Source organism: Pieris brassicae, unplaced genomic scaffold (assembly GCF_905147105.1).
Source record: "Pieris brassicae unplaced genomic scaffold, ilPieBrab1.1, whole genome shotgun sequence".
NCBI classification, from domain to species: domain Eukaryota; kingdom Metazoa; phylum Arthropoda; class Insecta; order Lepidoptera; family Pieridae; genus Pieris; species Pieris brassicae.
The window spans coordinates 61,381-84,925 of record NW_025576193.1 but is presented as its reverse complement, the minus strand read 5'-3'; the positions used below and the strand labels follow the sequence as shown (position 1 = coordinate 84,925).

Sequence of the window (23,545 nt, the reverse complement as noted above, 5' to 3'; positions counted from 1 at the left end):
GAGTTACACTCCGAGAGCATACATAGCCAGACGTAGGCACTCTCTTCTACATACAGTTATTCGTTTCATAACGATTAACTAAGTCATGGGAGTTACACTCCGAGAGCATACATAGCCAGACGTAGGCACTCTCTTCTACATACAGTTATTCGTTTCATAACGATTAACTAAATCATGGGAGTTACACTCCGAGAGCATAGCCAGACGCAGGCACTCTCTTCAACATACAGTTATTCGTTTCATAACGATTAACTAAATCATGGGAGTTACACTCCGAGAGCATAGCCAGACGCAGGCACTCTCTTCAACATACAGTTATTCGTTTCATAACGATTAACTAAATCATGGGAGTTACACTCCGAGAGCATACATAGCCAGACGTAGGCACTCTCTTCTACATACAGTTATTCGTTTCATAACGATTAACTAAATCATGGGAGTTACACTCCGAGAGCATAGCCAGACGCAGGCACTCTCTTCAACATACAGTTATTCGTTTCATAACGATTAACTAAATCATGGGAGTTACACTCCGAGAGCATACATAGCCAGACGTAGGCACTCTCTTCTACATACAGTTATTCGTTTCATAACGATTAACTAAATCATGGGAGTTACACTCCGAGAGCATAGCCAGACGCAGGCACTCTCTTCTACGTACAGTTATTCGTTTCATAACGATTAACTAAATCATGGGAGTTACACTCCGAGAGCATAGCCAGACGCAGGCACTCTCTTCTACATACAGTTATTCGTTTCATAACGATTAACTAAATCATGGGAGTTACACTCCGAGAGCATAGCCAGACGCAGGCACTCTATTCTACGTACAGTTTTTCATTTCATAACGATTAACTAAATCATGGGAGTTACACTCCGAGAGCATAGCCAGACGCAGGCACTCTCTTCAACATACAGTTATTCGTTTCATAACGATTAACTAAATCATGGGAGTTACACTCCGAGAGCATAGCCAGACGCAGGCACTCTCTTCAACATACAGTTATTCGTTTCATAACGATTAACTAAATCATGGGAGTTACACTCCGAGAGCATAGCCAGACGCAGGCACTCTCTTCAACATACAGTTATTCGTTTCATAACGATTAACTAAATCATGGGAGTTACACTCCGAGAGCATACATAGCCAGACGTAGGCACTCTCTTCTACATACAGTTATTCGTTTCATAACGATTAACTAAATCATGGGAGTTACACTCCGAGAGCATACATAGCCAGACGTAGGCACTCTCTTCAACATACAGTTATTCGTTTCATAACGATTAACTAAATCATGGGAGTTACACCCCGAGAGCATACATAGCCAGACGTAGGCACTCTCTTCTACATACAGTTATTCGTTTCATAACGATTAACTAAATCATGGGAGTTACACTCCGAGAGCATACATAGCCAGACGTAGGCACTCTCTTCTACATACAGTTATTCGTTTCATAACGATTAACTAAATCATGGGAGTTACACTCCGAGAGCATAGCCAGACGCAGGCACTCTCTTCTACATACAGTTATTCGTTTCATAACGATTAACTAAATCATGGGAGTTACACTCCGAGAGCATAGCCAGACGCAGGCACTCTCTTCTACATACAGTTATTCGTTTCATAACGATTAACTAAATCATGGGAGTTACACTCCGAGAGCATAGCCAGACGCAGGCACTCTCTTCAACATACAGTTATTCGTTTCATAACGATTAACTAAATCATGGGAGTTACACTCCGAGAGCATAGCCAGACGCAGGCACTCTCTTCAACATACAGTTATTCGTTTCATAACGATTAACTAAATCATGGGAGTTACACTCCGAGAGCATAGCCAGACGCAGGCACTCTCTTCTACATACAGTTATTCGTTTCATAACGATTAACTAAATCATGGGAGTTACACTCCGAGAGCATAGCCAGACGCAGGCACTCTCTTCAACATACAGTTATTCGTTTCATAACGATTAACTAAATCATGGGAGTTACACTCCGAGAGCATAGCCAGACGCAGGCACTCTCTTCAACATACAGTTATTCGTTTCATAACGATTAACTAAATCATGGGAGTTACACTCCGAGAGCATACATACCCAGACGTAGGCACTCTCTTCTACATACAGTTATTCCTTTCATAACGATTAACTAAATCATGGGAGTTACACTCCGAGAGCATACATAGCCAGACGTAGGCACTCTCTTCTACATACAGTTATTCGTTTCATAACGATTAACTAAATCATGGGAGTTACACTCCGAGAGCATAGCCAGACGCAGGCACTCTCTTCTACGTACAGTTATTCGTTTCATAACGATTAACTAAATCATGGGAGTTACACTCCGAGAGCATAGCCAGACGCAGGCACTCTCTTCTACATACAGTTATTCGTTTCATAACGATTAACTAAATCATGGGAGTTACACTCCGAGAGCATACATAGCCAGACGTAGGCACTCTCTTCTACATACAGTTATTCGTTTCATAACGATTAACTAAATCATGGGAGTTACACTCCGAGAGCATAGCCAGACGCAGGCACTCTCTTCAACATACAGTTATTCGTTTCATAACGATTAACTAAATCATGGGAGTTACACTCCGAGAGCATAGCCAGACGCAGGCACTCTCTTCAACATACAGTTATTCGTTTCATAACTATTAACTAAATCATGGGAGTTACACTCCGAGAGCATAGCCAGACGCAGGCACTCTCTTCAACATACAGTTATTCGTTTCATAACGATTAACTAAATCATGGGAGTTACACTCCGAGAGCATACATAGCCAGACGTAGGCACTCTCTTCTACATACAGTTATTCGTTTCATAACGATTAACTAAATCATGGGAGTTACACTCCGAGAGCATAGCCAGACGCAGGCACTCTCTTCTACGTACAGTTATTCGTTTCATAACGATTAACTAAATCATGGGAGTTACACTCCGAGAGCATAGCCAGACGCAGGCACTCTCTTCTACATACAGTTATTCGTTTCATAACGATTAACTAAATCATGGGAGTTACACTCCGAGAGCATACATAGCCAGACGTAGGCACTCTCTTCAACATACAGTTATTCGTTTCATAACGATTAACTAAATCATGGGAGTTACACTCCGAGAGCATAGCCAGACGCAGGCACTCTCTTCTACATACAGTTATTCGTTTCATAACGATTAACTAAATCATGGGAGTTACACTCCGAGAGCATAGCCAGACGCAGGCACTCTCTTCAACATACAGTTATTCGTTTCATAACGATTAACTAAATCATGGGAGTTACACTCCGAGAGCATACATAGCCAGACGTAGGCACTCTCTTCTACATACAGTTATTCGTTTCATAACGATTAACTAAATCATGGGAGTTACACTCCGAGAGCATAGCCAGACGCAGGCACTCTCTTCTACGTACAGTTATTCGTTTCATAACGATTAACTAAATCATGGGAGTTACACTCCGAGAGCATAGCCAGACGCAGGCACTCTCTTCTACATACAGTTATTCGTTTCATAACGATTAACTAAATCATGGGAGTTAGACTCCGAGAGCATAGCCAGACGCAGGCACTCTCTTCTACGTACAGTTTTTCGTTTCATAACGATTAACTAAGTCATGGGAGTTACACTCCGAGAGCATACATAGCCAGACGTAGGCACTCTCTTCTACATACAGTTATTCGTTTCATAACGATTAACTAAATCATGGGAGTTACACTCCGAGAGCATACATAGCCAGACGTAGGCACTCTCTTCTACATACAGTTATTCGTTTCATAACGATTAACTAAATCATGGGAGTTACACTCCGAGAGCATAGCCAGACGCAGGCACTCTCTTCAACATACAGTTATTCGTTTCATAACGATTAACTAAATCATGGGAGTTACACTCCGAGAGCATACATAGCCAGACGTAGGCACTCTCTTCTACATACAGTTATTCGTTTCATAACGATTAACTAAATCATGGGAGTTACACTCCGAGAGCATAGCCAGACGCAGGCACTCTCTTCAACATACAGTTATTCGTTTCATAACGATTAACTAAATCATGGGAGTTACACTCCGAGAGCATAGCCAGACGCAGGCACTCTCTTCAACATACAGTTATTCGTTTCATAACGATTAACTAAATCATGGGAGTTACACTCCGAGAGCATAGCCAGACGCAGGCACTCTCTTCAACATACAGTTATTCGTTTCATAACGATTTACTAAATCATGGGAGTTACACTCCGAGAGCATACATAGCCAGACGTAGGCACTCTCTTCTACATACAGTTATTCGTTTCATAACGATTAACTAAATCATGGGAGTTACACTCCGAGAGCATAGCCAGACGCAGGCACTCTCTTCTACGTACAGTTATTCGTTTCATAACGATTAACTAAATCATGGGAGTTACACTCCGAGAGCATAGCCAGACGCAGGCACTCTCTTCTACATACAGTTATTCGTTTCATAACGATTAACTAAATCATGGGAGTTACACTCCGAGAGCATACATAGCCAGACGTAGGCACTCTCTTCTACATACAGTTATTCGTTTCATAACGATTAACTAAATCATGGGAGTTACACTCCGAGAGCATAGCCAGACGCAGGCACTCTCTTCTACATACAGTTATTCGTTTCATAACTATTAACTAAATCATGGGAGTTACACTCCGAGAGCATAGCCAGACGCAGGCACTCTCTTCAACATACAGTTATTCGTTTCATAACGATTAACTAAATCATGGGAGTTACACTCCGAGAGCATACATAGCCAGACGTAGGCACTCTCTTCTACATACAGTTATTCGTTTCATAACGATTAACTAAATCATGGGAGTTACACTCCGAGAGCATAGCCAGACGCAGGCACTCTCTTCAACATACAGTTATTCGTTTCATAACGATTAACTAAATCATGGGAGTTACACTCCGAGAGCATAGCCAGACGCAGGCACTCTCTTCAACATACAGTTATTCGTTTCATAACGATTAACTAAATCATGGGAGTTACACTCCGAGAGCATAGCCAGACGCAGGCACTCTCTTCAACATACAGTTATTCGTTTCATAACGATTAACTAAATCATGGGAGTTACACTCCGAGAGCATACATAGCCAGACGTAGGCACTCTCTTCTACATACAGTTATTCGTTTCATAACGATTAACTAAATCATGGGAGTTACACTCCGAGAGCATAGCCAGACGCAGGCACTCTCTTCAACATACAGTTATTCGTTTCATAACGATTAACTAAATCATGGGAGTTACACTCCGAGAGCATAGCCAGACGCAGGCACTCTCTTCAACATACAGTTATTCGTTTCATAACGATTAACTAAATCATGGGAGTTACACTCCGAGAGCATAGCCAGACGCAGGCACTCTCTTCAACATACAGTTATTCGTTTCATAACGATTAACTAAATCATGGGAGTTACACTCCGAGAGCATACATAGCCAGACGTAGGCACTCTCTTCTACATACAGTTATTCGTTTCATAACGATTAACTAAATCATGGGAGTTACACTCCGAGAGCATAGCCAGACGCAGGCACTCTCTTCTACGTACAGTTATTCGTTTCATAACGATTAACTAAATCATGGGAGTTACACTCCGAGAGCATAGCCAGACGCAGGCACTCTCTTCTACATACAGTTATTCGTTTCATAACGATTAACTAAATCATGGGAGTTACACTCCGAGAGCATACATAGCCAGACGTAGGCACTCTCTTCTACATACAGTTATTCGTTTCATAACGATTAACTAAATCATGGGAGTTACACTCCGAGAGCATAGCCAGACGCAGGCACTCTCTTCAACATACAGTTATTCGTTTCATAACGATTAACTAAATCATGGGAGTTACACTCCGAGAGCATAGCCAGACGCAGGCACTCTCTTCAACATACAGTTATTCGTTTCATAACGATTAACTAAATCATGGGAGTTACACTCCGAGAGCATAGCCAGACAAAGGCACTCTCTTCAACATACAGTTATTCGTTTCATAACGATTAACTAAATCATGGGAGTTACACCCCGAGAGCATACATAGCCAGACGTAGGCACTCTCTTCTACATACAGTTATTCGTTTCATAACGATTAACTAAATCATGGGAGTTACACTCCGAGAGCATAGCCAGACGCAGGCACTCTCTTCAACATACAGTTATTCGTTTCATAACGATTCACTAAATCATGGGAGTTACACTCCGAGAGCATACATAGCCAGACGTAGGCACTCTCTTCTACATACAGTTATTCGTTTCATAACGATTAACTAAATCATGGGAGTTACACTCCGAGAGCATAGCTAGACGCAGGCACTCTCTTCAACATACAGTTATTCGTTTCATAACGATTAACTAAATCATGGGAGTTACACTCCGAGAGCATAGCCAGACGCAGGCACTCTCTTCTACATACAGTTATTCGTTTCATAACGATTAACTAAATCATGGGAGTTACACTCCGAGAGCATAGCCAGACGCAGGCACTCTCTTCAACATACAGTTATTCGTTTCATAACTATTAACTAAATCATGGGAGTTACACTCCGAGAGCATAGCCAGACGCAGGCACTCTCTTCAACATACAGTTATTCGTTTCATAACGATTAACTAAATCATGGGAGTTACACTCCGAGAGCATAGCCAGACGCAGGCACTCTCTTCAACATACAGTTATTCGTTTCATAACGATTAACTAAATCATGGGAGTTACACTCCGAGAGCATACATAGCCAGACGTAGGCACTCTCTTCTACATACAGTTATTCGTTTCATAACGATTAACTAAATCATGGGAGTTACACTCCGAGAGCATAGCCAGACGCAGGCACTCTCTTCTACATACAGTTATTCGTTTCATAACGATTAACTAAATCATGGGAGTTACACTCCGAGAGCATAGCCAGACGCAGGCACTCTCTTCTACATACAGTTATTCGTTTCATAACGATTAACTAAATCATGGGAGTTACACTCCGAGAGCATAGCCAGACGCAGGCACTCTCTTCTACATACAGTTATTCGTTTCATAACGATTAACTAAATCATGGGAGTTACACTCCGAGAGCATAGCCAGACGCAGGCACTCTCTTCTACATACAGTTATTCGTTTCATAACGATTAACTAAATCATGGGAGTTACACTCCGAGAGCATAGCCAGACGCAGGCACTCTCTTCTACATACAGTTATTCGTTTCATAACGATTAACTAAATCATGGGAGTTACACTCCGAGAGCATAGCCAGACGCAGGCACTCTCTTCTACATACAGTTATTCGTTTCATAACGATTAACTAAATCATGGGAGTTACACTCCGAGAGCATAGCCAGACGCAGGCACTCTCTTCTACATACAGTTATTCGTTTCATAACGATTAACTAAATCATGGGAGTTACACTCCGAGAGCATAGCCAGACGCAGGCACTCTCTTCAACATACAGTTATTCGTTTCATAACGATTAACTAAATCATGGGAGTTACACTCCGAGAGCATACATAGCCAGACGTAGGCACTCTCTTCTACATACAGTTATTCGTTTCATAACGATTAACTAAATCATGGGAGTTACACTCCGAGAGCATAGCCAGACGCAGGCACTCTCTTCAACATACAGTTATTCGTTTCATAACGATTAACTAAATCATGGGAGTTACACTCCGAGAGCATACATAGCCAGACGTAGGCACTCTCTTCTACATACAGTTATTCGTTTCATAACGATTAACTAAATCATGGGAGTTACACTCCGAGAGCATAGCCAGACGCAGGCACTCTCTTCTACATACAGTTATTCGTTTCATAACGATTAACTAAATCATGGGAGTTACACTCCGAGAGCATAGCCAGACGCAGTCACTCTCTTCAACATACAGTTATTCGTTTCATAACGATTAACTTAATCATGGGAGTTACACTCCGAGAGCATAGCCAGACGCAGGCACTTTCTTCTTCATACAGTTATTCGTTTCATAACGATTAACTAAATCATGGGAGTTACACCCCGAGAGCATAGCCAGACGCAGGCACTCTCTTCTTCATACAGTTATTCGTTTCATAACGATTAACTAAATCATGGGAGTTACACTCCGAGAGCATAGCCAGACGCAGGCACTCTCTTCTTCATACAGTTATTCGTTTCATAACGATTAACTAAATCATGGGAGTTACACCCCGAGAGCATAGCCAGACGCAGGCACTCTCTTCTTCATACAGTTATTCGTTTCATAACGATTAACTAAATCATGGGAGTTACACTCCGAGAGCATAGCCAGACGCAGGCACTCTCTTCTTCATACAGTTATTCGTTTCATAACGATTAACTAAATCATGGGAGTTACACCCCGAGAGCATAGCCAGACGTAGGCGTAGCTGAGTCGGCGATGCCACTTAATTTCCCTGGGAGGTTGGAGGTTCCACCTGGCTGTTACAGGGATATTCAGTTGCGCAGCTAGGTTTAGTGTCTTCGAAGAATAATAATTTCAGCGTATTAAAAACGCTGCTACTAATTGCCTAAGCTAGTTTTTAATTGGACCGACGTGGGGTTTGGATCACATCCACAATTACAGATGTCAAGTATTATTATAATAAGTGTTTATACCTCTTTCCTGTCGGTCGAATCTCCGTTCAGTCGAAAAGCTTGTCCAGCGACAGTTGTTCCAGGGGCGTCTTGTCATCATTCATCTGAAGGTAAAATAAATTATATAATTACTAGCTGCCATAGAATGTGGTTTTAGTTAGCCTTAATACCGTGACACGAAAGAATAATTTCACTGTATTATAATTTGAATTTGATTTACACTTCGGTCTAAGTAACACGTGGTTGGCTAACACCAAAAATTAAAAAAGTTCATACTTTAGCCTCAATAACACGTGGTAATCATGATATTGAATTGTAGCTTATATGACACGTTTGTCGGTTTACCATAGCAGTGCCATCTATTGATCACTTACTCAATTCAGTCGAATAATTGTGACTGTCAATTAATTATAGACAAATAATTTGCAATAAAATAAAATTGCGACTATAATTAAAGATCTAAGCTACCCTATCTCTTAAGTTGGACCAGACCGCTCACGGTGTGCCAATTTAATTTAAAATCGGTTAAGTAGTTTAGGAGGCCATCGCGGACTGAAGTACTTTTCAATAAAATTTTGAAACTTACTTTGGCAAATATTCCAACTGCAACCGAATGGCTTAAAATTTGATCTGCTAGGCGCTCTTTGATTTTCTTTTTGCCATTCTGTACTGGTTGTAAGTGGTGCTGGGTTAAAGCTGGAGCAAACACGGTTGGGATTCTCGCGATCTTTATTATAAAACTCCTCTATGTGGCTCCACTTTACTGTACCTGCAATGGAAGGTTATGATCTTATTCTCAAAACAATTAATGCATTATTTTAACCAATCACAGGTCAAGCGGCAATAAGAAAATAAATATGGTACAGCAGAGGTACATCAATTATTAGTTATTTTAATTAGGCAATAAGGCAATACTAACAACTACTCGATGCAGGGAAATAAGTCAATGGATGGTCATGGTTCAATGGATAAATAAGTCATAAAAAAGTTTTAATATCTTTCCGCTGTTCAATTAATTAAATTATTACACCAACCTATGTTTAGTTTTCTGTTTATTTGTATATCTAGTGTAAATTGGAAATACCGTTTAAAAAAAATTAAATCTTTAAACATGCACAGAAGCAAACAAGCCAATGTAAATTTGTAAAAATTAATATTCAACCACATTTTGTATAATATTCTAAAGAAGTGGTTACCTCCTCGACAAGAGCTGCTGACTTGTCTGCTGTGTCACAATCTCCTGAGAAGTAAAATGCTATTGGCTGTTTCCAGCATTTTCGAACACCGATAACCATGAAAGTTCGACTATGGTTTGCTATCACACTAGTACGGCCTTAGCATTGAGTTTTACGTTATATGTCAGATTTTTTCTTATTGACATTTCATCAAAAGCCATTTTACATAAATTATCATTGACATCTTGGTCTTTTGTGATTTCGTGAGAGCTTTTGTGAGAGCTGACAAAATAACCTAGTATTGTCTTTGGTTAACATAGCTTTTACACATTGAAAGAAACCAATTTTTTATACCGGATTAAAACTATTTGTATTATTATAAACTTATAATTATGTATAATAATCCAGTTAAAAAAATATTTTCTTTCAAAATAACCTAATCAATAATATAAAACAAAAGTTTGATTTCTTATAGATGCTCAAGACGTTCACTTTATCATCCAGTGTCCATCTCATTCCAGTTAATTTTCTTATAAAGTTTTTCAGTTGGCTTTGTAATAGTAAAGAAAATGAATTATTTAATGTGCTTTTTAATATTTCATTGCTAGGTTCGTTTGATGTTAGTACACTTAATATAGATCTTTTGGAGTTTTTATCACCTTGAAACTTTTTTCAGAGCCTCACTATTTCAGATAGATTTTTTCTGCATCTCTTAGACAGTGTTTGCTTTTGAGGTGTAAGTTCACTGAACTTTTTCACGTCCAAGTCCTACAAAATACCTTTGCTAGTTGATGGTTCCTGGAAAATATACAAAAATAATTGAATAAAAAATTCGAAAAAGATAACAAATCCAATAAGTGGATGGAGAAAATAGAAAACTTTTAATCATCCATATATCACCTAGATGTGTGTCAGAAATGTACTGCCTACCTACCTCTATGTAAAAAAGCATGACTATAAAAATTTGTCTATTTGACTTAGGTAGAATATGAATGTAAATACTCACTTGGATGTCATAACTTGCTCTATATGGACTACAATGTTTGTTTTTTAATTGGTCTATATCCTCCTCTATTCACTCTTAATCTAACTTGTTAAGTCTTTTCCTATCGCTGCTGGTAAATGAAGATTCATTCAAATGATTTTCACATAGTATCCTATGCTGGGCATTCACTGTTTTTAATGATTCAATGGATGTCCCATCACCATTAGGAAAACAAAATTTAGCCCAAACTTTAACACTAAAAATAAAGTATTCATTAGACATAGTTAATAGTGAAGCTGTTTTGGATAATCTTTCCAATATGGACCGTCGATTTAAATGCCCATTTTTTTGTAGATAGTACTCACTAAAAGAAAGAGTTTTGCAAAGATTTAGGTTGCGCAAACTTACGGTTCATGAGATACATTTATTAAAACTTTTCACACAAATTGGTAAGTAACACGCAATTACAAAATATATTTGACAAATAATTGATGTCAAACGTCAATCACTTAGTGTAGGGTTCCGAAAATTTTCAAAGTATCGATACTACTCTGGTATCGACATTAAACTTTCTAATATGGATCATCGGTTTAAATGCCCATATTTGTTTTGTAGATAGTACAAAAGTTATTGAAAATATCGATACTACTCGGGTATCGATACTTTTTGGTGATCACTAAATTTGTTTTTAAGCCATTCATTTTGTTTAATGGCGTCCAGTCATCGTTTGTCACCCTTGCAGTAGAAATCGTTTTACGTACTCCTATAAACTTACAACGTTTGACTACCATGGCGTCTCCGAAGCCCATTGTTTGAAGAGTTAAGTGAAGTGCAAGTGTTGGACTCAAATTAGCCGCTTGTCACGGCCTCCTCTTCTGCGCCGATCCTTGACGAACCGGTTGCTGGTCCTAGTGGGCTGACTAGTCCTGGCGAGGAATTTGCTGCGATGCCCAGACTTACTAGGTCATCTGGCAGAAGGCTTAATCCTTACTCGGATGAGTTAAAGTAAGTTTTGATTTATGTTATTTCAGGTCAGGTTATAAAATAATAAATCATTAGTAAAAAAAAAAAAATTTGCTTACTGGAATTTTGAAAAAGTTGGATTGCATAAGGTCTGTTGTGGATTTTAAAATGAAATTTATAGCTGAAAATTTTTTTTTCATTGTTTGTAACTTTCTGTATTATCTAATTCTGTATTATCCTGTACTTTTTTAATATCAAAAAAGTACCCATCCAAGCCAGTATCCTCGAACGAAGGCGTACATAACCAAAAGCGTCGCGTAACAGGTAACGCACGGCCGCCGCCCTAACGACCACTTGTCGCTGGATGAGACAATGAACTGCTGCAGGTATCGGGAGAAGATCCATCAAAGTCTAATACTCCAGGTGAAGACATACAGTTTGATCTTGCAGTAAGCTTACACTTTACAACTTTTATCTAAGTATTCTAATCAATGCACCCAATTTGAACCCAGAGGAAAAGACCGCAATCTCAAACAGGATTAATATAGGACGCAGGTTTCAAATGAAACCAAATGCTACAGCTACTTCTTGTTTAGCAGAGGCCACTCACAGTGTTCTTGTCTGCGGAAACAAGAAATATGTACCTATTAAAATTACTTATGGATGCGGATTCCAATGTGACACACAATACCAAGACTCAGTCACACGACACAACTTTATTCTATATAGCCTTAAAAGATCTAAAAGAACAACTTCAAGGAACATAGGTATACAAGTACCTATTCAGTAAGCGATTAGTTGACTACAAGCTCGCATCAAAATCAGAAAAGGACAAAGAAGGTCAAAAAGAATTTAATCATAGGCAAAAGGGGAATCCAGGATGAAGGAGCTTGCTCACAGCCTACTATAGGCAGTCGCGTCCAGCGCCGCGCGCGCCACCTCGCGCTCACTGGTAGTTTATCAAAGAATGTTATTCACTTATTACTTGTGATACAACTCTATTATCGTGGATAAAAGGTTATAAAATACCTTTTTCTTGGTCAGCGATGTTCCTAAAAGTAAACTATATTCAGAGACTGAACAAAGCAAATTCGAACAATCTATAAATTACAACAAAAACACTCCCGCACAAGGCGTTAACCGACAGATAACCGTTTGGCACCGTTAGGTGGCTATCTGAGGGCCGCAGGTAAACCCGCGTTCATAAATTGAAGCGAAGCGACCAATGAGAGGGCGGCAGGCAGCAAGGCAGCGATCGGACTGACCAATGAGAGGGCAGCAGGCAGCAAGGCAGCGGTCGGACAGCGCGTGCGCACTGGCAAGCGGCGATGACTCACACGGAGCGAGCGAGATGGCACTACAGCACTGATGACTCACACGGAGAGAGCACTGGAGCAGACATCCGCACGGGTCGGCGGTCGGAAGCGAAAGTGGCCCCTGCGCATGTGTCACAACCTCTTTTATAATCACAACTCCCTCCTCCGACTCGACCATCCCACTTCGGGAAAATGGTCGAGTCCATTCGTAACAACTCGTAAACAACCGAACGAGTCAAATGAGTAACTATTGCACATGCGCACTTGTAGCAAGATTCTTAAGAATATGTTTCATAAAAATGTTTAGAATTTAGAATAATTAAATTAATATTAGAAGCTAACACAAGAAATATTAAGTTTATGTCCTCCAGCTACACTGAATGTTTACAAAATATTCAGGACGCTAGAACACTTCTTGAAGCTAAAGGATTTATTGTAAATACTGAAAAGAGTAATGAAATTCTTGTAAATTCTTGGGTATATAATAAAATGTAGAACTTAAATCTGTTAATATGATAATAATAAACAAATTTTTCAAAATCTCGCACAATTAGATGGCTTACGTGCCTACCTCTGCCTGTCCAGCAGCAGAATATGGCTGGTTTTACACGAAGGGTCTAGAGCGTAAATATTTTAACCATCGATAGTTTTACCGGACTTACAATGGTATCGTGCGTCAGACCAACCTATAAATTATTTATTAAATTAAATCGGTTGACTTTTGTTAAGAAATGTATAGTGATTCAATTCAATTTCCTCATCTTACTAAAATTACTAAAGAACTTTGGCGATGGGGCGAAGGCTTACACGGTTTCCTGGTCAATTTATTTAATGGCTTTCCATCGTTTGCTATCATATTTAAAACGTTAGGAAAAATTATTAACGGCAATGAGTTTGGCATCATATTTGTTTTCTTGTGGACTACTCGAACGTGGTGACCGCTTTTCAGAAGGCTCTTAGTTTCGGGAACCATAATTTTCTAACCTAATGAAACTTATCTCTCATTCCAGCAACCGAGAAGAGTGCCTTTGTCATCAGTGTCATCTATAATATAAAAAATGAATCGCAGAATGTGTAGGTAAGCGCATAACTATACAAAGCCTGAACCAATTGTACCAGTTCGTTGATGTTCGTTGAAGTTGAAGTTGATGGTTTTAACATTTTCATTGGTTTACATTTATAACATTGGATTACATATTAGTAATATATAAGAGTATAATGAAATAAATTTTATATTATGTTATGTTTTATTTATTTTTCCTAATATTTCATTACATTACATGGTTATGATAAATAATAATTTAATTTTATAGGTAGATTAACGACATAACTTATTAAAATTTTAACTAACTTTCTTCTAAGAAAAATAAGTACTAGTATTTTATATGTACAAAAGGACATTTAAATACAACATGTTTGTTTCTGCTAGAATTAAGAAGAATATATTAATTTTCCAAAATAATAAATAAAGCTTGTTCTTTCAGTTATGTCTTGATTTCCTTCATTAACTTCTTGACTTGAAACTGTATCAAGTGTTGGAACTAAAACTTCTGCCGGTATATCTACAAATTATAATCCTTACAAATATTTTGCATAACAGCTGTGGCAATAACAATAGCTTGAACTTAAGCTAGTAATAAATACAATGTTAAAGCGACATTTCCATACTCCAAATTTTCCGAAAAAGACAAATATTTTAACCTTACATCATGTTTCATTTGGGTCACATATCTTGCAACTTTTTGACATAGTATAATTATTAATACTCTAAATTATACTATATATTTACCTCTCTATAGTATTCCTATTCTTAATGTGTACTTCATCATATCTCTGGTCAGTCAGAGAAATGGTGTTAATGAATAAGGTATATTTGAGTAAGCACTATTAACAACCATCCAGTGATTTCTCAGTAGACCTGTACGATATTAAGCTATAAACAAATATACCTGTTAATTTAGTTGGCACATTTATCAAGTTCTACCTTCTTATCAATAAATTTGAATTAACTTGTAGAACTGAGTTTACAAAAGTTGTTGCATCATGAGCGGCACCAGGCCATGGGGAACAACATTAATATATTTTATTTCTGCATCACACACAGCTTGTACATTTAAAGAGAAATATCCTTTTCAATTACGATATTATTCACCAATTACGTCACCTAAAGAAAATAATGCTGCTTAAAATTATTACAACTTCATACTATAATGTACAATGTTAAATAATATATAAATTACTTACATGATGATTGAATTCGTAAATGTGGCATAACAAAAAACCACAAATAAAATATTTAATTTTTTTTGGTTCAACAGTTTATGTGCATGATAAGTTATATAAGACAAAATTCGATGTTAAGTCATGGAAAGGTATTCTTGTGGGATACGAACCAAACGGTTATAAAGTTTGGAATCCTAAATGCGAAATATTTATTACTGCCAGAGATGTCATAGTAGATGAGACAAATTACTTCAATCCAGGCCTGCGTTGCGACCTGAAGAGAATATAGTAAATTCTCATGATAATGTTAACATTGACAACATTTCAAAGTCAATAAAGTCTCAAAAAACTGACAGATATAAATCAGATACCTGTAAATCTGATGATTATGAAGTTCCTCAGAAAATTCGCAAAACTAACCATGACATCGTCGAATTTGAACAACCAAATGCACATTCTGATGATCTTTCAGTGGTCGTAAATAATGAGGACACAACCAGTTGTATTGAACCACGTAGGAGTGATAGGCTTAAAGTCGTCCCCCTATTTCTTATAAAGAAATCGATGATAACCTTATGTGTGCTAGTTCAATTTTGTGTAAAATACCAAATTCGTTTCAAGAGATTAAAACACGAGACGATAGAGTTCATTGGGAAGGTGCAATTAAATTCTCTATTTTTAAATAAAAAATTGGACTTTAGTACCACGGCCAGATAACAAAAATATTATAGATTGCAAATGGATGTTTAATATAAAAAATGATGAATTCGGAAAGCCTTTACGCTATAAAGCTCGACTCGTTGCTAGGGCTTTTAGCCAGGAATATCTCATAGACTATAATGAGACTTTTGCACCTGTTGCAAGAATAGCTAGTTTTAGATTTATTATTGCTTTTGCTAATCAATATAATTTACTTGTACATCACATGGACGTAAAAACTGCATTTCTAAAGGGGGTACTACAGGAAGAAATATATATGAAAGTTCCAGAAGGGGTGTCTTGCAAAAATGGTTATGTGTGTAAATTAAATAAAGCATTATATGGGCTAAAGCAAGCCGCTAGATACTGGTTTGAAATTTTTGAACAGTCTCTTAGGCGGGAGGGTTTTCAGAATTCATCAGTAGATAGATGTATTTATATACTAAATAAAGGAGATATACAGAAAAATATATATGTGGTACTTTATGTTGATGATTTGGTAATAGTGAGTGCTAATGTAAATACAATAAACAGTTTTAAAATATATTTAATGAGTAAATTTAAAATGACAGATTTACATGAAATTAAATTATTTCTTGGAATTAAAATAACTCGTTGCGATGATATGATAATGTTAGATCAAAGTGCTTATATTAAAACAGTTTTAAATAAATTTTGCATGCAGGATTGCAACAAAAACCTGCAACTACTCCTATGGATAGTAAACTCAATTATGAAGCACTAAACTCAGAAAAAAATTACACTGCTCCATGTCGCAATTTAATTGGTTGTCTAATGTATATAATGTTATGTACTCGACCTGACTTAAGCACTAGCGTTAATATATTAAGTAGGTACACAAATTAAAATAATAAAGAATTGTGGCAATGCCTCAAAAAAGTGCTTAGATATTTAAAAGGCACAACTGATTTTAAATTATGTTATAAAAGGTGTGAATATAATAACATCTTAACTGGGTATGTGGACTCCGATTGGGGAGGTAATGATGTAAATGATAGAAAGAGTACAACCGGGTATATATTTAAATTGTTTGAACATTGTTCAATAACCTGGACAACAAAGAAACAATAGTCAGTAGCAGCCTCCTCCACAGCGGCTGAGTATATGGCCTTATATGAAGCCTTTATGGCTTAAATCTTTGGTAAGGAGTATTTATATTGATGTATCCACTCCTATTGTAATATATGAAGACAATAACAGCTGTATAAGCATAGCAAATAATCCGACTAATCATAAGCGGACAAAACATATAGATATTAAATATCATTTTTCTAGGGAACAAATAGAGAAAAATGTAATAAAGCTAAAAAACATTCCCACAGGTCAACAACTTGCAGATGCGTTAACAAAACCATTACCAGCGGTTACGTTTCATGAAATGAGGAGAAACATGGGTTTACAATTATAATATTTAATGAGTTGGCTATTATTTGTTATTAATTTAATTATTCTGTTATATTCATTGTGTTCTGATAATTATATGTAATGTATATAATGTATCGAATTTAAGATGATGAAATGATCTGATAAGGTTTTTCTGGGTTTTCCCTTATCCGAGCAACAAATGTTGGATCATTATTTTTGTATTTTCCCAGACTCGCTTGGAAGTTATATAGTTCTGTTTAGGCATTTGATTTGTACAAGAATTAATTTTTGAGGGGGCATGTTGATTTATTTGAGTAATATTGCAAAAATTAATCATTGTATTGACTTTTTCCTGTCATTTGAATGAGCGATCGAGCCGCCATCTTGTCGAGGCGCCAAATTGTCTTTACCTCACTCTGCTCCAGGTCATTTCTGTTTCATTCCAATGTGTATCGTGGTAGGAAGCAGACATATCACTTCCAAGTTAAACAGTAAATATATTTCTTTATTACGGATACTGTGTGTATAATTATCGTGCCCTAACAAGAATTACAACAGTTCTTAACTGATACCGCCGTTAATGCACACTCTCAATGTTTGCGAGTGTGTTGCAGGCCTTTTAAGATTTTTTGAAATTGAAAATTGTAATTTATAGAAAACTGAAATATTAACAAGATTATTACTGTTTTTCATGGAACAGGTGGTTAACGAACGGATTTTCCGTGGACAATCTCAATGTCAAGTTCGCGAGTGCGTTGCCGGCCTATTAAGAATTTGTATGACTTATTTGAAGTTAAATACAAACAAGAATATTATTTATTAGTATTTCTTATAGAACAGGGGTTAACGGGCAGGAGCCTTATCTGATGTTAACCGATACCCCCCGTTAACGTACACGCTTAATGTCGAAGGGTTCGCGAGTGTGTTGCCGGCCTTTTAAGAATTTTTATGACTTATGTATTGAAATTTTAAGAAAATTTAAATACAAACAAGATTATAACCAATTACATTTTTTATGGAACAGGGGTAACGGACACGAGCCTTATATGATCTTAACTGATACCGCCGTTACTGCACACTCGCAATGTTCGCGAGTGTGTTGCAGGCCTTTTAAGAATTTTTAAACTTAAAAATTGTAATTTATAGTAAACTGAAATATTAAAAAGATTATTACTTATTACTGTTTTTCTAGGAACAGGTGGTAAACGAACAGATTGTCCGTGGACAATCTTAATGTCAAGTTCGCGAGTGCGTTGCCGGCCTATTAAGAATTTGTATGACTTATTTGAAGATAAATATTATAAATAGCAAAATATAGATGTACCTACTACTAGCGACATCTTGTACCAGAGTGTCATCAAATGTTGTCTATGAGATTCTTTACTTTTGTATTTAGAAAATAAAGTTCAGTTCTTTTCCGGTACTCGCTCAGTCACATTGTTTTATTACAGGTTATGGGCCCAGGCCGCTCCTGGCTCATAAAAAGTACTTAGTTCTCGCGACAGTATAATTATTGATTATCAGGACATTATCGATAATAATAATTCGTGGCAGAATAGGACTAAGTGTGTTGAGTTGTGCAGATTTATTGTGTCGCGTCAGGCATCAGTAATGGCGTCCAGTTCGAACTATCACATTAGTGTGCCGAAACTGAAAGGGCGTGAAAATTACAGTGAATGGTGTTTCGCAGCAGAAAATTTCCTTGTCTTAGAGGGAATGGTTGGGTGTATCAAACCTGAGCCCAACGTTGCTCCAGCAGCTGCAGACGATGCGAGAACAAAAGCGAAGTTGATTCTAACAATTGACCCGGCTCTTTATGTTCATATTGTAGGTGATTAGTACGTGTCGTCATGAAACAATAATTCGTTCTGAAAAGAACAGTTAATTGCGTTACCGTTAGGACAACCTTTTGCCGCGCCTCGATTTTATTGTCTACGCACCCTTCGCATCTTGGTACCACATGTTTACCACTAGTGGCCAGGTAGGATAATTTTTGTATATAAATCTACAGTTTTTAAAAATTAAACACATTCCACATTCCATTTTCACCTCTTCTCAACGAATTATTAGGAAGTTTTATTTTAACCAAATAAGGACCAATCACCCTAAACCAAAATTCCCTAAAGTGGTGACCCCGAGAAGAACACCAAGAAATTTGAAGATGTCGAACACAGAAAATTCCGGTGCAGAGCGTCAAGTTTCATCACAACCGTCGAGCCAAGAAGTCTCCGGTATCTCACTGTCGCTCCGTGTTCCACCATTCTGGCGCGACCAGCCGCTCCTCTGGTTCTGCAGTTTCGAAGCAGCAACCGCCGATCTGAAACGAAGCCAGGCCCAGCTCGCCCAGATGGTCATCGCACAGCTTGAAAAGCAAGATATCCAAAACATCGCTGATCTCATTTGCTCGCCGCCGGAAGCAGATTACTACAACGCCATTAAAGACCGTTTAATATCGCTATACGAAGAATCTAACAGCGCACAAACGAAGAAGCTACTGTCGCAAGTTGAGCTTGGAGACCAGAAACCCAGCCAGCTGATGAGGCAAATGAAGCAGCTTAACAAGGACAAATTTCCCGAGAGCACCATCAAAATGATGTGGCTCGAGCATCTGCCGCCACACATTCGTTCCGTGCTAGCCGTCAGCGAAGCGTTTAAAATCAAAACGACGCTTGACGACCTGACCTTGCTCGCGGACAAAATGATGGAAGTCCACACGCCGTCGCAATACATCGCTGCCGTCGCGACGCCTTTCACACCTGTAGCATCGCCACCAACTCCAGAACAACAACCAACCATCGACACCCTCATCGGTGAAATAAGAAGGTTGTCTTTGGAAGTTGCCGAGCTACGAGCACAACCTCGCGACAATCACCGCCACCATTCACATTCACGCTCGCGGAACGCATCAACAAAGCGCAACGAAAACCGACGAGAGTCACAGATGGAAGAGCGAAGCCGGAAAAAATCTCCAATGCCGTACTGCTATTACCATCATCGCTACGGTATGGACGCGAAGAAATGCACACCACCATGCAGTTTCAAGCCCATAAATCAGTCGGAAAACTAAAAGTAACGCTGGCCGCGGCGGGAACCGGCGTTACCGAATCATCACACCGCCTTTTCGTTACCGACAGGGTAACGAAACTTACCTTTTTGGTCGACACAGGAGCCAATATCTCCGTGCTACCAAAGACAAAAGGCTCACGTGAAAAACCACTGCCATTTCAACTCTACGCCGCCAACAACACGGTCATTCCAACATACGGAGAGAAGTCACTCCAACTTGATCTTAACCTCCGAAGACCATACACATGGAAATTCGTCGTAGCAGATGTGTCTAAGGCAATCCTGGGAGCAGATTTCTTGCAGTACCACCACCTCATTGTCGATGTAAAAAACCGAAGATTGATCGACGGGAAAACAAAGCTGGTAACAAACGCTCAACTCAGTACTGCAGACATACCTACAGTTCGTAGTATTGACATTGAGCAAAATTACCACAGCATACTAGCAGATTTCCCAGGCACAACCAGAATCACTTCAATGAAGCTTAGTCCCAAACATTCCGTTGAACACTTCATTGAAACAAATGGACCGCCCCTTCACTGCAAGCCACGCCCCATTGCACCGCATCGTTACGAAATGGTCAGGAAAGAATTCCAAAACATGATCGATCAAGGGTTATGCAGACCAAGCAAAAGCCCTTGGGCATCACCTCTTCACGTCGTGCCAAAGAAGAATGGAGACCTACGCGTGTGTGGCGATTACCGAAGGCTCAACGCCATAACCAAGCCCGATCGGTATCCCATACCACGTATACGTGACTTCACATACCTACTCGCAGGGAAGAAAATTTTCTCCACACTCGACCTTAATCGCGCGTACCAACAACTGCCAGTCAGCGAGCAAGATGTGGAGAAAACCGCTATCATCACACCTTTTGGTCTTTTCGAGTTTCCGCGCATGTGTCCTGGTCTAAAGAACGCCGGACAGACTTTCCAACGCTTTATTCACGAAGTACTGCGCGAACTCGACTTCGTATTTCCTTTCGTTGATGATCTACTCATAGCATCAATCGACGAGGAAGAGCACCGAAAACATGTACGCATCGTATTACAGCGACTAGAAGAATACGGCATCACCATCAACCCATCAAAATGTGTTTTCGGCCAGCCAACTGTGAAATTCCTCGGTCACCAAGTCACAGCGGAAGGAATACAGCCACCCCAAGAGAAGGTACAAGCTATTACAGATTTTCCAAAACCACAAACCGTAGAAGAACTACGACGTTTTCTCGGTATGATAAACTTTTACCGTGAAAATATCAAAGATGCCGCCACCATACAAGCGCCGTTAAATACCTACCTGCACAACGTCAAGAAGCGTGACAAAACTAAGATCGACTGGACCACTGAATCAACGCAAGCTTATGAAGCATGTAAAGAGAGCATAAAAAACGCCGCTTTACTTGCTCATCCGTCTCACCAGGCGACACTTGCTATATTCAGCGACGCTAGCGACAAAACAGCTGGTGCCGCACTCAATCAATTTATCAACAAGTCATGGCAACCACTCGGCTATTTCTCGAAGAAATTCACCGACGCACAGACTCGCTACAGTACCTACGATCGAGAGCTACTCGCCATCTACATGGCTGTCAAACATTTTCGCAAAATGTTCGAGGGACGAGAAATAATAATATTCACCGACCACAAGCCGCTAACTTTCGCTTACACAAAAACAAATACAAACAGCGAATCACCGAGACGCACCCGACAGCTACTTTATATCAGCGAATTTACCACTGATATACGACACGTCAGTGGATCTCAAAATGCAGCCGCAGATGCATTATCACGTGTCGAAGCAATCACCTGTCCGTCGCCGATCGACTACAATCTACTTGCAGAAGCTCAAGAGCGCGATAGCGATACCATTAAAGCACTCAGTCTACAGAGCAACTTATGTTTCAAGAAAGTCAACCTGCCCGTCTCAAATATCAAATTACACTGCGAAACTTCAACCTCACAGTTACGTCCGTACCTACCAGAAGAATACCGACGTACCGCATTCAACGCAGTACATAACGTTAGCCACCCTGGAATCAAGACTACGAGAAAATTAATTACGCAACGTTACTTCTGGCCCTCAATGAACGCAGACGTCGGCAAGTGGGCAAAAGTATGCCTACAGTGTCAGCGCGCCAAAATACAACGCCACACATCAAGTCAATTATCAATTTTTTCACCAACCGAACGATTCGAACACGTTCACATCGATATCGTTGGTCCGCTACCTACCGCGGCCAGCGGTCATCGATACCTCGTGACAATGATCGACAGAGCAACAAGATGGCCCGAAGCATACCCATTATGCGAAATATCAGCTGAAGACGTCGCCAAAGCGGTATACGAAGGTTGGATTTCCCGTTTCGGTTGTCCTGTAACAATAACAACGGACCAAGGACGCCAATTTGAAAGCAGAGTATTTGCATCTCTTTCTCGCTTACTAGGAATCGAAAAAACGCGTACAACTTCATACCACGCACAGTGTAACGGTATCATCGAACGATGGCACCGTGTCCTTAAAGCCGCATTAAAAGCAAGACTACAGACCGCAAGAAGCTGGATCAACGAGCTACCAACCGTCCTACTCGGATTACGCGCCGCTATGCGAAGTGACACCGGCGTAAGCGCCGCTCAGCTTACCTACGGTTGCAACATACGCTTACCCGGTGATTTCTTATCAACGACCCGCAATGACGTCATCATGGACTCTGGCTACATCGATCAGCTGCGCGACGCAATACGTAACTTGCAACCAATGCCGAGTCAACCACACAGCAACACAAAACCCATATTCGTTCACCGCGACCTGCAATCATGTGAATACGTATTCGTACGCATAGACGCCGTAAAGAAGCCATTACAAGCACCTTACGACGGACCCTATCGCGTGCTGAAACGAGACAGCAAGATATTCACGCTGCAGTTACCTAACCGTGAAATGAATATCTCTATCGACAGACTCAAACCTGCCTACACTATCACCGAGCAAGATGTGCCTACTGATACAACAACGAGTACCTGCAACGAGCAAAACACATCAAGTGCGAGCGAACTACATGAACCATCAAATAGCCTGAAACATCAAAATGACAACAACGTGAAACAACAAGACACTGGGAACACCTCA

The 23,545-nt window shown here is 39.4% G+C and overlaps 3 long non-coding RNA genes across 6 annotated transcripts; 1 reads left to right on the top strand and 2 right to left on the bottom strand.

The window, feature by feature from the left end:
- Nucleotides 1-8,361: 8,361 nt before the first annotated feature.
- On the bottom strand, nt 8,362-11,254 carry LOC123719708. 3 transcript variants are annotated; one of them, XR_006755774.1, is made up of 6 exons: nt 11,172-11,254; nt 10,785-11,019; nt 10,438-10,576; nt 9,800-9,843; nt 9,190-9,372; nt 8,362-8,707 (listed from the first exon to the last, which is right to left on the bottom strand). It is a non-coding gene; the product is annotated as an uncharacterized LOC123719708 (long non-coding RNA). The 3 variants fall into 3 exon arrangements; XR_006755773.1 differs by having other exon boundaries at nt 11,129-11,252; XR_006755775.1 differs by lacking the exon at nt 9,800-9,843 and having other exon boundaries at nt 11,129-11,252.
- A 634-nt stretch (nt 11,255-11,888) lies between these two features.
- Nucleotides 11,889-14,157, top strand: LOC123719709. Of its 2 annotated transcripts, none has more exons than XR_006755777.1 (2): nt 11,889-12,149; nt 14,053-14,157. It is a non-coding gene; the product is annotated as an uncharacterized LOC123719709 (long non-coding RNA). The 2 variants fall into 2 exon arrangements; XR_006755776.1 differs by having other exon boundaries at nt 11,889-12,175.
- A 387-nt stretch (nt 14,158-14,544) lies between these two features.
- LOC123719710 lies at nt 14,545-16,021 on the bottom strand. The gene is made up of 3 exons (XR_006755778.1): nt 15,287-16,021; nt 14,832-15,206; nt 14,545-14,604 (listed from the first exon to the last, which is right to left on the bottom strand). It is a non-coding gene; the product is annotated as an uncharacterized LOC123719710 (long non-coding RNA).
- Between the last annotated feature and the right edge of the window lie 7,524 nt (nt 16,022-23,545).